We start from the raw sequence: 11,284 nt of genomic DNA, 5'->3' as shown, positions 1-11,284 counted from the left end.
TCCCTCCCTTAAAGATCTAGCCATCATGGTTGGATATTTATGCAGCACCTTCCAAGTGCCAGGCACTATTCTGGGTGTCTCTATTTGCTATTTATACCCCATTTTGTGGTGGGATTATAACAAAAGCATGTGACGAGAACAAAGGCAGAGAGAAGTCAAGAGCAAGGAAAGGGGGCTGGAATTTCTACCAGGGGGCTGGACTGAGACAGCGATATCCCTTCAATATTACATAGACTTCTGACCTTCCTAGTCACCAAGGCGAAACATCACACAACAGAAAACCCAGAGGGTGCACACAGTTCTAACAAACCGCAAGAAATGCAAAGGGCGCCCATCCTTGAGCACCGAAGATAGCTAGCTGGTCACGTCGATAGATAACAGTTTGAAAGCAGACAAGGAACTATGATCCACGTGTCATTATCCCACAGATGCAAAGCTAAGGACGCAACACAAAATGTCAACTCACTGAAAGAATTTCACATGTCGGTCACAGAGCTTTCTGGTGTGGCAGAAGACATCGAGACAATGGTTCGACGACCCCAGGCATGAGCATTCCAAATCCGTGCTCCCCGTGGTTTCTCTCCACTCTTGGGGTCTTGGATCCCAGCTTCTCCATACACTCAGCCAAATGAGAGACTCTATTCTCATTTCCACATAGTTTTAGTATCTCTGGTCCTTGGTGCACAGAGTGCTGGTAAAGCCGTCTATTGTTGGAAATGTGTCTTGGTTTTGTTGTTTGTTTACTTGTTGCCTCTCGAGAGGGCTGTCCTGGCTAGTTTTATGTTGACTTGATGCCAGCTAGAGTTATCCGAAAGAAGGAAACCTCAATTGAGAAAACGCTTTCATGGCCTAGAGCGATGGCTCAGCCATTAAAGGCTAGGCTCACAATCAAAATATGAGAGAAAAATGGCTTCATAAGATCCAGCTGTAAGGTATTTTCTTAGTTAGTGACTGATGGGGAGGGCCCAGCCCATGGTGGGTGGTGCCATCCCTGGGCTGGTGGTCCTGGGTTCTACAAGAAAGCAGGCTGAGCAAGCCATGGGGAGCAAGTCAGTGAGCAGCACCCTCCATGGCCTCTGCATCGGCTCCTGCCTCCGGGCTCCTGTCCCGTTTGAGTTCCTGTCCTGGCTTCCTTCATTGATAGACTACAGTGTGGAAGTGTAAGGCAAATAAACCCTTTCCTCCACGTGCTTTTTGGCTATGGTCTTTCATTGCAGCAATAGAAACCCTACCTAAGACAAATGGCTCAGCAGTTAAGAACACTGGCTACGCTTCCAGAGGTCCTGAGTTCAATTCCCAGCAATCACATGGTGGCTCACAACCATCTATAATGTCATCTGATGCCCTCTTCTGGCCTGTGGGGTACAAGCAGGCAGCACACTGTATACATAATAAATAAATAAATATTTGGGGGGGGGGGAGAACAGAGCTCGTAGCTGCTCTTTCGATATGAATCATTTAAGTGACCTCCGCTGTATGTCTCCGGTGCTCTAGGCCTTCCTCAGCTGGCTGGCACTGGATTCTTGGGAGTCATTTGCCAGTGTGGAGACTCTACAGTGGAATTCTTGAAAACCAAGTCCTGCCAGGCACAGCAGCATCTGCTGTAATCTCGGCTGTTTGGGAGGCTGAGGCCTGCCTCGGGAACTTGGCAAGGCTTTGTCTGAAGAAATAAAAAAGTGGACCGGGAGCACAGATCCATGTTAGCATGCTTGCCTAGGATGTACAAGAGCCTAGCTGATGAAAAAGAACCTTATTGAAACTGTTCTTGAGTCACAGTATACTTTTTACAATAATTTCTTTATTTGAAAAATTGCTAATAAATTTCTTCCTAGTCAATAGGGCTTTTCCTGTCAGACAAAGTTATTTAGAAAGATAAGCAGGCCCACAGCAGATACTAACACAGTTTTAGCAAGATAAAGAACACAGCTACAAATTAGATTTCTGGTCATGTGTACTACCAAGAAATTTAAAACCAAATTGGGGTTTTTCCACGTATTTTTTTAAAAAAATATGGACGAAACAAACACACTTCTCTCTTGGAAGCTTTTTGTTTTTGTGATGTTTTAGAATAGAGCAAGAAGGTAAAATAATCCTGTGGCAGTTAGTTTGTATGGTCTTCACACTATCCCACAAACCACACAATGGTGGGTTTAGCTTGCGTGGTCTTCACACTATCCCACAAACCATGCAAGGGTGGGTAATTTAGCTTGCATGGTCTTCGCACTATCCCATGAACCACACAAGGGTGGGTCTGTACTTTTCCATTCTCAATAACCCCCAGAGTGTCCCCTGTACCCCAAATGAACTCATTTAAGAGCATTCATATGGGGCCAGGGAGATGGTACAGCACTTGCTTTGTAGATGTGAGGACGCGAGTTCAGATCCTCAGAGCCACGTAAAGGCTGAACAGCACTCTACAGTGAGATGGGAGGAGAGTCAGAAGGATCCCCCAGAAACTTATCAACATTGAGACCCTCCTCAAACACAGTGGAAAGTGAAGATTGACACACGAGGTTGCACTGTGACCTCCATATGCGCACGGTAAAGTGTCTCTCTTTCCACCCCCACCCCCTACCATCCCCGCAACCACAGACTATGGAACACATCATATGCTCTTCCATTTCCACATTATTTCCCAATTCTGCCTTCTGGCCACCTAAATTTCACTTACTCTGAGCAACTGAAGACAGAAAGAGGCTGCTGTCCTGTGAGAAGTCCTGTCCTGTGCCTTGCTCACCACCCAGGACCCAGACAGTCTGCTCACGGGGTGTGATGCAGCACCTCAGCACCATTAGTTTTATTGACCTTCTGGTGTCAGGCACAAGTGAGGGATTGAGAACACAAAGCAGGTCACACCCGATTTGTATTCCAGAGCCAGAAAAAAAAAAAAAAAAAAAGCAGGCAAACAAACCGCTCTCATCTCAGGAGGATGAGCAAACAAACAGGAGGCTCTTCATAGGCAGATGCTTGGGGACAGAAAGGATGCTTTAATGTCCACGGTGAGGGAACAAAGGGCCAGAAGAAGCAGGGAGGGCTGACCTAGACACAGAGGTGGCAGCATCGGTGATGGAAAGGGTCACATAGCTATAAAGAGAGAGCTCATACTGGGTGTGGTGGCGCAAGCCTTTAACCCCAGCACTCGGGAGGCAGAGGCAGGCAGATCGCTGTGAGTTCGAGGCCAGCCTGGTCTACAAAGGGAGTCCAAGACAGCCAAGGCTATACAGTGAAACCCTGTCTCAAAAAACAAAAAACAAGAGAGAACAAGAGAGCGAGAGAGAGAGAGAGAGAGAGAGAGAGAGAGAGAGAGAGAGAGAGAGAGAGAGAGAGATCATACAGAATGGCAGCCTGTTCTGGCTTCATTTCCTTTGCTGTTATAAAATATCCCAGCAGAAGCAGCTTAGCGGGAAAGGGACTGATTTCAGCCTATGATTCTAAGTTCACTGTGGGGAAGTCAAACAGGAACTTCAAACAACTGCTTGCATTACGTCCATAGACAAGAGCAGAGAGAAAGAGTGCACAGAAGATATATATTTTAAACTCAGCTCAATCTTCAGGGCCCCCCCATTCTCTCCCCCATCTAGGGGACGGTGTCACCCACATTAACTGATTTAATTAAGAAACTCTCGCACTGACATGCCCGCAGCCCATCACAACGTAGACAGTCCCTCACTGAGACCCTCCAACCAGGGAATTCTAGGTTGCGTCAAGTTGACAAAACAATCATGCAGTCCCATAAAACTGCTCTTCTGGGGGACATCGTAGTCACCTATGCTCTGTGACCTTTGCAGAGTGACAATAACAGCCAACATGACACTTCTCAAAACATGTCCCTGGGGCTGACACATGACTGCATTCATTCCTGCCACGGAAACATAAAACAATGCTCATTGCTGTCCTGGGCCCAACAGCCAACCTTGATGTTGACACTGAGAGCTGGCAAGTGGTCAAGTACAGGAAATGGCCGGCTGAAGGACAGAGGAGGCTGGGAGGGAGAGGCAGTTCTTTTTTTGAAGGCAGGCCCTTGTTTTGTCATCTCCTGGTGTGTGTGCTCTTTGAGCGGGCAGCCACTGAACCAAAGGAAATAGATGTCGGTCTTGTGTTGGGGCAACACAACAGTAGAATAGAAATGAGCGCGTAGCAGCACGCGCACCTGAGAACATACTGTCCCCGCTCTGTCCTCACAGCCTGCAAGCCGCAGACTCACAATGACGAAGCTTGAGGTCTTCGGAGGCTGCAGCTAGGCCCAGCTGCCCCACCACAGCTATTTTCTTGAGAATCTTCTCAGCGTCAGTATCAGACCACAACATTTCTACCTCCAACGCATAGGAAAAGCCCAGTGACATTGTCCCTGAGAAATCACACCCCTTATGTTTCTTGTACAGTTTCTCTATGAAGGCTTTTCACAGCCACAAAGAACACGGGGCCTGCCTCAGGCAGATGCTGAATAAAGAAGAGCAATTTTCTCTAGTTACAGCCCAAACTGGCTCCCATTTGCACACTTCCAATATTTTGCAGAAATGAGCATTACCAGTAAGCCTTGCACAGGAAGTGAGCTGTGTGCTTAAAAGGTTTATCTTTCATCATTAATTGTTGGTGGGTTTTCTGGGGAACTAGCAAAGTCCTGGCCAAGGTCCCATTCCCTTTATAATCATGTTTACAGTTTCTACAAGGTGGATCAGCCTTAAATCCCTTAGAAAATAACATTAAGATTCAAACCTGTACATAAAGCCCTGGGAGGCTATGCCAGAATCTAGGCTGTTTTGTGGGGAGACTATATATCACTCCTCATTTTGGTGAATTCTTACTACCCAGCTCTCCCCTGCACCTCCCACGCTCTTGTAGAATCAGAGTGAAAAAAAAAATCACGATTTTCATCGTTTAAACTTGATCTCAGCTGGGCATGGTAGCTCAGGCCTTTAATCCCAGCACTTGGGAGGCAGAGGCAAGGGGATCGCTGTGAGTTCGAGGCCAGCCTGGTCTACAAAGTGAATCCAGGACAGCCAAGGCTACAGAGGAAAACCCTGTCTTGAAAACCTAAAATAACAACAAAACCAAAGAAACTAAACTTGATCTCTCCATATAGAAGGCCAAAGAAGTAGAAAACACACACACACACACACACACACACACACACACACACACACACACTGATGTTGCCATAGTTACCACTGACAGCTGTCACTATTTTTGCTGTTGTTGTTTGGATAGCCACTGTTTAGTTAGTGCTCACTTTGGGTCAGGCAATTTAGTATGTTATACACCAATGGTCACTGTGACAGTCTGAAGTCAGCACCTACTCTACAGATTTGGAAAGGGAGGCAGGACATTTGGTAATTTACCTGAAGTCATGATGGAACCTAGGTCTAGACACAGAAGTTAAACGTTATAATCTCCAATTCATTACCTTGATTGGATAATTTTTCCTCTGTCAACTTTACTGTCAGTAGGTCTGTAAGATCTAATATGCATTTTTCTTTGACAACCTATGTCTTACCAAGGTATCTATTTGGGATTGAAGGAAGCTCAGTTAAAAGAAATTTAAAGGCATGGTAGTGCATGCCTTTAATCTCAACACTCAGGAATCAGAGGCAGGTGGATCTCTGAGTTCAAGGCCAGCCTGGTCTATATGTAGTGAGTTTGAGGCCAGCCTGGTCTATATAGTGAGCTCAGGCCAGAAAGCGCTTCAAAGTGAGAACCTGTCAAGACAGATAAAGGTGGAATTTAAAGAAGACTCTGGGTGGTTTAATTTCTTTATTGTAAAATTGTATTTATCTTTCATCTTCACTTTAGAGGTCAGGGTTGATGAAAACTGTCTAAGTCAGTGAAGTTGACTCGGGACAAAAACAACAAGCTGTGGGCATAAGACCATGAAAGCTAAAGAAGCCAGATAATTCTATTGCCAAAGAAGCTTGAGCCACATGGCTTTGGCAGAGTGTTTTGTTCTTTAAATCTTAAATTACTTTCTCAATACCAATATTGTTTAAACTATCTGTACATTTTCTTTCCTTTCTTCTTTTTTGTTTTGTTTTGTTTTGTTTTTCAAGACAGGGTTTCTCTATGGTGTAGATTTGGCTGTCCTGGAACTCACTCTGTAGACCAGGCTGGCCTCAAACTCAGAGATCTGACTGCCTCTGCCTCCTGAGTGCTAGGATTAGGGCATGCGACAGACACCACCACCTTACCTTGCTCTTTCTTTCCTTTCTTTCTTTCTTCCTGATTTTTTTTTTTTTTTCTTTTTGAGATAGCATTTCCCTGTGTAGTCCTGGCTGTCCTGGAACTCACTTTGTAGACTAGGCTGGCCTTGAACTCACAGAGATCCACTTGCTGGGGCCTTCTGAGTGCTGAGTTTAAAGGTGTGCACCACCACTGCCTGGCTGGCTCATCAGTACATTTTCAACACAACTGCAAGGCATGCTAACTTCCGATGAGTTTACTTATTCCTGCCATCAATCTGAGGAGAACTCTAACAACTGCAGTTTCACCCACCCCACTGGGAAAACCATGAGCTCCCATGTAGACATGGAGCTCCCTCCTACCTTAATGCGGAAGGTGCCCTGATGAGGAAGTCAGTCCTTCAATCACTGACCTGTGTCTCCTTCCATCCTGCCAGGCACTGGCCGAGGCTGATAGCTTCCATGGCTACCCCAAGCGTGTCTGTGGCTAATCCCATGTCACCAAGGACCCAGACAACGGAGACTTCCTAATGCCACGCCGAGGAACTCACACAAGCATTTTACACTGCCAGCTAGAGGAAAGATAAAAGACTTTGGTGAAATCTCTTACCCTTCCCCCAAAACGCGAGTAGAGCCCAGTGTTTCCTGTGTGTGACCTCAGATGGATGACTAGCAACACCGCAATGCACAGCTTCTCATGGACAGACGTGGGCATTTCTGGGGTTTTTTTTTTTTTTTTGAAGGCTAACATGCACACAGAATAATATGCAAATCATAAGCACACTTGTCATGTTCTGAATGGCTGTCCCTTCCCAACCTTACTCAAATGTAACTGCCACAGCATTTGGTATAAGTGATATGAAAAGTGGGTAAAGACAGGAAAACGCCAAGGGCTTGCTGGCAGCCAGTCTAGGCAGAGTGGCAAGCTCCAGGTTCAGTGGGAGACCTGACTCAGTAAGAGAGAGTAATAGTGAAAGATACCTCTGGCTCCTACATATGCACATACCACACATGAAAGCAAATACATAAATAACATTAAAAACTGGGACAAGGGTAAGCTTTGAGATGAGACCAACCAAGTTATTTATTTATTTGTAAAATAGAGATGGGAAGATTGGGTTTTATTATTTAATTTTAAAGATCTTATTCTTAGGAATGTATCAGTGTGAATGTATGTGAGGCCAGAAGAGGATATCTGCTCCCTAGGAGAGAGACTTACGGGTGGATGAGAGCTGCCTCATATGTGTGTTGAGAGCCAAGATCCTCTGGATGAGCGGGCACGCTCTTAACTGCTGAGCCACCTCTCTAGCCCCTCTGTTCGTTTTCTAAAAGCTAAAACCTAAACTTAATTGTTAATAAAAGAGTATATGACTGAGTATATCATTTAAAAATATATCTTTGGGTTAAAAAAGAAACTTCCTGTCAGAGGAAGACAGTTAAGAGAGTTCGGAGCCCCTCCTCTGAGGCAAAGACAAATGTGGCTGGGTGTAGAAACTGAGCAGGTATAAATAGAGCAAAGTTCAAAGAGATCAAAAGCAAAAGAGTGGTGACATTGAATTGGCCATGGGATCAGGTGGATTAGCAGTGGAGGGGCAGAGCAGCTGGGTAGGTGACGGAGCAGCTGGCCAGGTGACGGTTTAACGGCACTGAGAAGGCAGGCAGTGGCACCTCCAGCCCTGTGTCTCCTCTGTGCCATCAGCTGTGTCCAGAGATACTCTGAGAAATGTGTACAGAGATGGCACGTGACCCCTGAAGCAGCATGTCCATAGCCAGGCATCATGTCCCCCACTCTTCTCCTTCCACCCTCCCCCAGTGACTACAGAGTCATTCGCCTTCAGCAGGGAGAAGACATGGGAGACGCCACAGCAGATTCTAGGGGTGAGTGGCAAATCAGTCTCTGTTGCCATTAAGAAGAGTTCAGGGTCATTTGTTTCGGCAGATAACCTAGCTTGTTCTGACTGATGTAATGCGTATTTTTATTATATACACATAATTTATAATAAAACAACCGTAAGTACTTTTGTGTGTATGTTTGTGTACATATGTGTGGGTGGCACATGCATGTGTGATGAACATGTGGAAGGCAGAGGTGTCTTCCTTAATGTTTTTAATTAATTAACTAGTTAATTAATTAAGTTTACATCCTAATTGTAGCCCCCTCCCTCATCTCCTCCAGTCCTCCCTTTCCTCCCCTCCCAACTCTCTACTCCTCAGAAAAGGGGAGGCCTTAGCCACCAACCCATCCCAGTACTTCAAGTCCCATCAGGACTGAGCACATCCTCTTCCCCTGTGGCCTAGTGAGGCAGCCCTACCAGGGGGAAGTGATTGAAAGGCAGGCAACAGAGTCCATGTCAGAGACAACCCCTGCTCCCTTTACTAGGGGACCCTCATGAAGACTAAGCTGCCCATTGGCTACATCTGTGTAAGGGGCCTAGGTCCAATCCATGCATGGTCCTTGGTTGGTGCTTCTGTCTCCGTAAGTGCCCTTGGGCCCAAGTCAGTTAACTCTGTTGGCCTTCTTGTGGAGCTCTTGTCCCCACCAGGTCCTTGTATCCCCCTGCCCCCTGCCCCTTTCATGAGGCTCCCGGTGTTCTGCCTAATGTTTGGCTGTGAGTCACAGCATCTGTTTCGATCTCTTGCTGGGTAGAGCCTCTCAGAGGACAGCTATGCTAGGCTCTGGTATGCAAGCATAGCATAATAGTGTCAGGAATTAGGTCTCTACTGTGGGGTGAGTCTCAGGTTGAGCCAGGCCTTGGTTGGAGATTCCCTCAATCTCTGCTCCATCTTTATCCCTGTATATTGTGTAGGCAGGGTATATTTTGGGTCTTCCTCAGTGTTTTTTTGTTTTTTGTTTTTTTGTTTGTTTGTTTTTTGTTTTGATAGGGTCTCTCACTGAGTCCTGAGCTCACCAATTCAGCAAGATAAGCTGTCTGGCTGGCCCCAGGGATCCTCTTATCTCTGCCTCTCAGTGCTGCAAGCACAGGACAGTGTCTAACTTTTTGATGCAGGTTCTGGGGGATCAAGCTCTGGTCCTCATGTCTGCATGAGAAGCACTTTACTGAGTAGCACCCCAACCCTGATAGTCACACAATGTAATGCAAAAATGTGCCATTCAGATTCCATAGCAGACACAAGTCCCTGCTGTGCCCTGGGAAATGCTCTAGCTCACGGGTCCTGGGGACCCTGTCCCAGGGAAGGGCCTGCAGAAGCCAGAACAGAGGTGTTTCAGCACAACCGAACTCCCCAGCATTAGAGCAGACCTGAATGCGGCCTCTCTATGGGCTAATCTTAGTATATGGCTTCTCATGAGACTTACACCTGAGGTCTGTCAGCCAGAAGTACACTTTCTGGCCCTTTGCACTAAGTTCTCTGATGAGGGTATATCCAATGCTGCTCCGCTTGCCCCAGTCTCTTCTTCTTCCTCCTCCTCCTCCTCTTGGGCATACGTATTTTAGTAGCATATTCCTAGGTACAGGAAGGAGAGGAGACACGGAGCATCCATAGGCTTCCATCTGGAGTGTGAAGAGTTGGGGGTCATAAGCAGCAGAGCACTGTAATACGTTGTTGGTGTTGATTTGTAATTATGAAAATTTATAAGGACTTTTTGCTCCATGCTGCTAAACACAGGCACACGCAGTCCTGGTCCCTATTTCTACCGAATTTGCACTTAAGGGACATTAAATTGGAAGAAGGATGATAGCCACACCACCTGCCAATCTATCACTAACTGCTCAGATTGAAAAATAAACCCAAGATTCACTCCAATGGCTTACTGCACAGAGACTAAATATTATTTTAAAATATGGCTGAACATCAGAGATGTGTGGGCAGGGCAAGGCAGAATTTATACTGCAGGGTAGTAGAAATGGCAGCAAGTGACACCACACACCACATGATGCTAAATTCCTAGGCCTACATCCTGCACACCAACAGGCCAGGATATTACATCATACCTTTGTGCTGTCTCAAGCACTATGTCACCATATTTGCCTAAAGAATTAAACTCCCCTATTAACACAAATCTGATTTCTAAATCATTCCATAAAGGGGTTGGAGAGCTGGCTCGGTGGTTAAGAGCATACACACTGCTTGTGCACAGAACCTACCCAAGTTCAGGTCCCAGCACACAGTCAGACTGTTTACAATCACCTATAACTCCATCTCCAGGGGATCGAACACCTCTGGCCTCTGTGGGCACCTGCACCCGTTGTGTGTGTGTGTGTTTGTGTGTGTGTGCGTGTGCACACACATGCGCGCATGCATATGTGCGTTTGTTCGCATGCCTATGTGTGTGTGTGCATATAGATATACATATGTATATATGTAATTAAAATTAAAAATAAATCTCAAGACATTCCACCAAGACCTTTGATCTAGTTAACTTTGCAGCACCAACTCTGCCTCAATACCCGACACAGAGGAAGAACTTAACATATATGTGTTGAATAACTGAACTTAGAGCTACCATAGTGGACCAATTCATCCATTCCCTGGGAAGACCCAAAATGCCAAACATCAGGACCATTTAATGAATGTTCATTGACACTTAAATTGGAGAGCGACAGCAGTGCACACCAGCGGAAGCCATGTAGGTTTAGGGACATACTGGTGATCTTCAGCTGCACATTACTAGAGACTGACACTTTAGTAACACGGAGCCTTTTGAGACAGTTCACTTGCATTAGGCTGTGGTCAAACTCCACACTTGGCAGTTGCATACACTCGCTTGGGATCCACTTACTACTTACTCTTGCTTTGCACATAAGTCTACGATACTTGATTGAAGGAACTCAAAGCTGGCAGAAGAATAGAAAGAGTCAGTCAGATAGACTTTGGCAGGGTCGAGGGAGGGCTGAGGGTCTGGAGTGAGGCAGGCAGAGAAGGTCAGGGACTCTCAGGTGAATCTGAGAAAGTAGTGTCACAGTTAGCTCTCCCTGTAGACCTAGGCACAAGATTGAACCATTGGAATAGGTGAGTTGAAGTCAGATAGTAAGAAGGCAACTTTTGTTTTTAATTAAGTGCCTAGAGTGACAAGGTTCTGGTATCTTTTTTTCATTAGCGCTGAGGAAGGCCTTGAGTGGGTGTAGCACTGTCAATAAAGAGCTGTTTGG

Source organism: Acomys russatus, chromosome 21 (assembly GCF_903995435.1).
Source record: "Acomys russatus chromosome 21, mAcoRus1.1, whole genome shotgun sequence".
Classification (NCBI taxonomy): Eukaryota; Metazoa; Chordata; class Mammalia; order Rodentia; family Muridae; genus Acomys; species Acomys russatus.
Note: the sequence above shows the minus strand (reverse complement) of the source record.